Source organism: Helianthus annuus, chromosome 2, assembly GCF_002127325.2.
Source record: "Helianthus annuus cultivar XRQ/B chromosome 2, HanXRQr2.0-SUNRISE, whole genome shotgun sequence".
Taxonomy (NCBI): Eukaryota; Viridiplantae; Streptophyta; class Magnoliopsida; order Asterales; family Asteraceae; genus Helianthus; species Helianthus annuus.
This window is the reverse complement of record NC_035434.2, coordinates 28,430,851-28,436,152: the sequence shown is the minus strand read 5'-3', so window position 1 is coordinate 28,436,152 and position 5,302 is coordinate 28,430,851. Positions and strand designations below refer to the sequence as shown.

Sequence of the window (5,302 nt, the reverse complement as noted above, 5' to 3'; positions counted from 1 at the left end):
GTAAACTTACCATTGACAACATTGTTGTCAGTTTGAGCCTGGCGGACGTTGATGTTGAAAGTTCTTCCGCGAGCTGCTTGTTGTGGTTGCTGTTGCTGCTGCTGCGGTGGTTGCTGTTGCTCTTGTTTCACCACATGATTCGGGAAGACATTTACAAAATGATTCGGGTCACCACAAGAGTTGCAAGCTCGAGCGTGAACAGCGGGTGCAGGAGCTGCTTGGTTACCCTGGATAGCGAGAGGTTGAGCTGGTGGTGCTGGAGGAGCTTGAACTTGTTGATGTGGGCCAGAACGGCAATGAGCAGTAAACTGCCAATAAATGTTGCAGTTGGCACAGAAACGACAATTCACCCCTGCAGAGTGATGGTAGGTGCAAGCAGGGCAGAGAGGGTGAACACTAGTGTACGCACGCTTAGGAGGCGGTGCGTTGGTGTTAGGAGTTGCAACTTGTCGGTTCTAGTTGTTGGGTTGTACGGGGACAGCGTTGAGGGGAGGGGCAGTAGTAGCGTAGTTCTTGTTGTTGTTACCCTTCCGCTTGCGATTCTGGCGTGAGGACTTTGAAACTTGAGGAGCTGCGGTGTCGAGAGCGGGAGTAGCGCTGACTTGATTGAGGCTCTTGGTTGAGGTCTTGAAATACCCAGCTAAGACTCGCTTATCGTTGATCTCAGCTGTGAGTTGGTAAGTCTACTCAATGGTAGCAGGTTTAGCTGCCTGAACAAAGTCAGCTACACAATCTGGAAGAGCGCGGATGTACTTCTTAATCGTCATATCAGGTGTTGCCACCTGGCTAGGACAGATGATACTAAGCTGCTTGAAGCGAGCGGTGAGACCAGCATTGTCACCTCCATCTTGTTTTATATGCCAGAATTCGTTCTCCAACTTTTGAACTTCATGAGGAGGACAGAACTCCTTCATCATGAGCTCCCTGAGTTCTTCCCAAGAAAGACCATAAGCTGAATCATTACCGCGCCTGTTGCGCTCAGAAGTCCACCAGTCCAGAGCCCTGGACTGAAAAAATCCAGTAGCATTAACAGTACGCAGATTTTCTGGGCATCCGCTTTTCCTGAAGGTGACTTCGATTGAGTCAAACTTCTGGAACATAGCGCTGGGCCCATCTTCACCCGTGAAGTTAGCATGACCGCAGGCCTTGAATTGCTTAAAGCTGAAAGGAGTTTTCGGAGAGTCGCTCTTTGATTCAACAGAGGACTTGCTGCTGACATCGTTGATCTCACTGAAGATCTGTGGTATGACCTTAGCCATTTCCTTGGCTACCAGCAAAGCGTTGCGCTTGTCAGCATGGTTACGTCGAGCGGCTCGTGAAGTATGCGATCCAAATGACGACATTGTCTGCAGCAGACATCGTCATAGGATTCAGACGAGATTCGATTATATCAGGTTTCATAAAGTTTAGTGTTCGTAAAACATCCTTATTATTATTATTATTATTATTATTATTATTATTATTATTATTATTATTATTATGTAAAGCATCAAGAATACGTCAAACACATAGACACATAGTCACGTAGGCACATAAACCACATAGGCACATACGCACGTAGGAGCACATAATCAACGTAAGCACATATTTTGCACGTATTCACCTATATTTTGCACGTATTCACCTACATATTTTGCACGTACTCACCTATCTTTCAAGTGCGCGATTCGCAGACTTTAGGTGCGAGGAATAACGAGTTCGAGAGTTGCAAGCGATAGCTAGTAGCGTAGCGAGTAGTATAGCATACGAGAGTCCATAGTTTGTCCGTGATTAGTTAGCATTTGAGATTCGATACCTGTGCGAGTTATCCCCGTTTAGTAATATGATGAGCGAAAAGCGAATAAGTCTTCACAATCGAAACATTTAAACATATAAGCACATAAAATCGATAACTCATAAAATCAGCGATTGCGGGATTAGAATCGAAACAGAGTGTGCCCTAGGTGTTAGGCATCGACTACCCAAAGTGATTCGACTATTCACAACGACCCCGAATGCACACTTTGGCCTAATAGACTGTGCTCTCGCCAATATACGACGATCGGCATTCATCCTTCCGGTTATTACGTGACTCGAATCATTGGAATCCATCGAGACTTTGGCGAGAGTTTTGTAAAACCAAAGTAGAGAGTGGAACTAGCCATTAAGATGCGGGTTTCACCCCTAACTTAACAACTTTGTTCCTGAAAGTGTGGCAAAACCATGAGATAGAGAGGGAGATTCATGTTGAGATATGGATTTCACTCCTAGCTCAACGAAGGTTCTCGTGCTGAGAGTAAAAATACGCGTAGAATGAGTGATTTTATTGAGAGTTCTTGGTTTTCACGCATAATCTCGATAAGATCACTCGATTGTGTTATACGAGTGTTTTCGAAAATGTGTGTATTGTGTCAGTGATGTGCACAAAATGCAACATATAAATTACATCAATTGTAGCATAAAACTAACCCTTTTTTAGAACTAATGTTGGAAAAAGTGTGCTTTTGTCTTCCTTTTGTATTTTTAGGATTAAACGAGCTCAAAATAACAAAAGAAGCAAAAAGACAGCAAAATCTAACATAAATACAAGAAAGGGAACAAAAGTGACGTGCCCGACCCCCCGACAACATCTTTCCAAGCAAAACAAAGAAGACAGAAGACGGGGCCGTGCCCAAGTGCCAGCAGAAAAGACAAACTCATAGAAGCTTCTATTGCCCACCACAGGGCCGTGCCCAGCGGACACGGGGGCGTGTTCAACTTCCTGCAGGCGCATTTATTGTAATTGTGAATTACAATTAATGAAGAGAGAGAGTCAGATGGACACGGGGCCGTGCCCAACGGACACGGGGCTGTGCCCAGCGGACAAGGGGCCGTGCCCGAGCTTCTGTTCAGCCTATAAATAGGATTGTTTGGAGCTCTTGCAACTCATCCCTTGGCACACCACCTCTCTCACACTGCACCCACCACCCACCACCATCACAACACCATCATCCACCACCATCATCCATTATCCATCATAGAGTGTGTGAGTCGTCTCGGGATCCAAGATTGATCATAAGATTTCTTGAAAATCAAAGGCCATGATTGCCTAAGTCTCTTACATCACTTGGTGAAGACAAGTGTTTAGTGTAATACTTTTTATTTTTAATCTTTTGCACTTTTTAATTGGTTTTGTATTAATGATTTTAATTACTAGTTTCTTATGTTGAAGGTGATTCTTCCTTATCGTTTGTCCGTGGTGTCTTGGCATTATTTTACTGTCTAAAAGATATTCACCATTCATATCTCCACGGTCTATATGGAGGTATGTTGGCTACCTGGTCGGGGGTTAAGGGAACGGTTGGGTAAGAGTCTTGTCATTGTTCAGTGTATAGATCCTGCAAAGGACCTGGGTCAAATTTAGTAGGACCTCCTTCAATACCCAAAGGTATTGGATGGCGGGGGTCCAAACTCTTTGATCCCCTCATAAGTTAAACTACTATTAAAACTTTAACCCAGCTACTTAGGACTGTATCCCTGCTGACTCAGACTTCTTAGCTGAGGGTAACGTCGCCTTCAAAAGAGGGGCCTACCACATTATGCATTAATAACTTAATTCATTATCTTTTAATAATCCGACCCTTTAGGATTGTATCCTTGCTGACTCAAACTACTAGGTCGAGGGTAACGTCGCCTTCAAAAGAGGGGCCTACTACAATAACTAAGATAATCTCTTAAACAAGTGTAAAAGTGCGAAAATAATCAAAGGTTACACTACACACGAGTCGGATCCAAGTGATTCAACTTGTCTATCTGTTTTTATTTTTATTTTATTTTTCAGCATTTTAGTTAGTTTTATTTTCTTAGTTTAAAACTTTTTTTTTTCTAACATTTTGATTTGGTTAGACGTTGAGGATAAACCGGTACTAAAAGCTCTTGTGTCCTTGCACGACCTCGGTATCTTACCAACACTATACTACGTCCACGATGGGTGCACTTGCCCATATATGTGTTTAGTGTTAGTAAATATCGTGTTTTATAAATTTAAAACTTTACTAAAATGTGTAAAAAGGGCTTAAAATATATACCTAAAATATAACACACTTCACGCACATCAAGTTTTTGGCGCCGTTGCCGGGGACACAAGGATTTTAAGAAAGTTAAGAATCAACGGCCTAATCATTTTTTTTTTATTTTCTTTTTTTTAGGATTTTCTTAATTTTTTAGCTTCTGCAGAGCTCAGCACAGGCCGTGCCTGGTCGGACACGGGCCGTGCCCAGCAGTGTCACTGGCAGTTTTTATTTTCCGAGTTACAGAGGGCTGAGCACGGGGCCGTGTCGGTGCAACACGGGGCTGTGTCCAACTTTCCAGTAACAGGGATCCGGAAAACAATCGCTGTATCTCCGACCACGGGCCGTGTTCAGTGAGCACGGGGCCGTGGTGAACTTTCTGACCAACATTCTTTTCTGTTTTTATTGCAGGATTTGGAACCAGAACCCGAACCCGAACCTCTAGAAGAACCCGAACGCTTTCTCAGAAAAAGACTTAAAGCTAAAAACCAAGAGAAGGTTTCGGGGGACCCACTTCCAATGGCGGACCAACGTACCCTCATGGATTACCTACGAGCCACCGTAGGTAATCTCGGCGCCGCTATCAATGCACCGAATGTTGAAGCCAATAACTTCGAACTTCGGCCACATTTGATACAAATGCTTCAAAACTCCGCAACCTTTCATGGGCTTGCGGACGAGGATCCCCATCTACATATTACTAATTTCTTAGAAATATGTGATACCTTTCAGATCAATGGAGCATCAAATGACGCCATCCGCCTTCGAATGTTTTCATTTTCGCTAAAAGACCGAGCAAAAGCTTGGCTCAACGCCCTCCCAGTTGGTTCGGTAAACACCTGGGATGAACTAGCCCAAAAATATCTATATAAGTATTTCCCTCCCGCTAAAACGGCTAAATTAATGACTGAAATTAATACATATTCACAAGAGGATGGGGAATCCTAATATGAAACTTGGGAAAGGTTCAAGGAGCTATTGCGAAAGTGTCCCCATCACGGTCTTGCGGTATGGCAACAAGTATCCACCTTCTATAATGGGTTGTTGCCACACACGAGACAAACACTTGACTCTAGCTCCGGGGGACTTTTAGGTAATCGCCGCCCGCATGAAATATACAATCAAATCGAGGAAATTGCTCAAACCAATTTTCAGTGGCACACTCCCCGAGGCAATAAGTCTATTGCCCTGGGCGCCCAAAAGGTTGATGAAAGCACTTCTTTACAAGCCCAAATCGAGGCCCTTTCTTCAAAAATTAAAAAGTTAGAAATGAC

General features: G+C 43.6%; 1 non-coding gene across 1 annotated transcript; it reads right to left on the bottom strand.

The window, feature by feature from the left end:
- Positions 1-4,925: 4,925 nt before the first annotated feature.
- On the bottom strand, positions 4,926-5,032 carry LOC118489993. Its single transcript, XR_004888004.1, has one exon. It is a non-coding gene; the product is annotated as a small nucleolar RNA R71 (small nucleolar RNA).
- Positions 5,033-5,302: the final 270 nt, after the last annotated feature.